General features: G+C 40.2%; 1 long non-coding RNA gene across 1 annotated transcript; it reads left to right on the top strand.

Moving 5' to 3' along the window:
• The first annotated feature begins 70 nt into the window (after positions 1-70).
• LOC122068543 lies at positions 71-724 on the top strand. The gene is made up of 2 exons (XR_006137159.1): positions 71-243; positions 325-724. It is a non-coding gene; the product is annotated as an uncharacterized LOC122068543 (long non-coding RNA).

Below are 724 nucleotides of genomic sequence, written 5' to 3'. Positions count from 1 at the left end.
TTTTTTTTTTTTTAATAGATACCATGATATACATTTCTTGTTTATTTTCTACAAGATTGGTTTTATCTTCAGTGTATGCTGCTTCTTTCCCCTTTTATCCATGGAGAAAGAAGTGACTAAATGCATCTAACCTTTTTCATGATCACTAAATTTGTGTGATCTATTTTATGTGCAGATGTAGTCCAGCAGTTGATGGAGCTCTTTTAGAACACAAGATGACCACTCACGGTGATTTGTAAGAATGTGAGTATATATGTGTGTTTTATTAAGTGATGGTATACACCTAATGAGTAAAATGGTAATAAAATTTGTTTGTCAACTCAGTTGGAAAGGAACAAGTAGGGTTGATAAGATCATATCAATCAATGATGTCTTTTTCATTTACTGCAAAAAGTTGGATAACAGGTGTGCAATTGAAATGGTATAGTAGTGTGCACTGGCAACAGAAGCCCTGTTCCTTGAATGAATCTATTCCATATTCACACCAACAGGATCAGGAACTCAATCTTACTTGATGAGCACCAACGGGGTTGCTAGCCTAGTGGAAGGAAGTCCTTGCCCTCATTGCTCGAGTCGGCTGGTTGTGGGTTTGAGTCGACATGTCCCACCATCGCTAGTTGGTCCTGTGGAAGTGTTGCTTACCGTATGGAGGCTTTGGCTTGGGGCTATGATCATTAGCACGGAATACCCTTTTCTTCCTTACCAACCCCCCCCCCCCCCCCCC

Source organism: Macadamia integrifolia, unplaced genomic scaffold, assembly GCF_013358625.1.
Source record: "Macadamia integrifolia cultivar HAES 741 unplaced genomic scaffold, SCU_Mint_v3 scaffold4200, whole genome shotgun sequence".
Lineage (NCBI taxonomy): Eukaryota > Viridiplantae > Streptophyta > Magnoliopsida > Proteales > Proteaceae > Macadamia > Macadamia integrifolia.
This window is presented reverse-complemented; position numbering and strand designations above follow the sequence as displayed.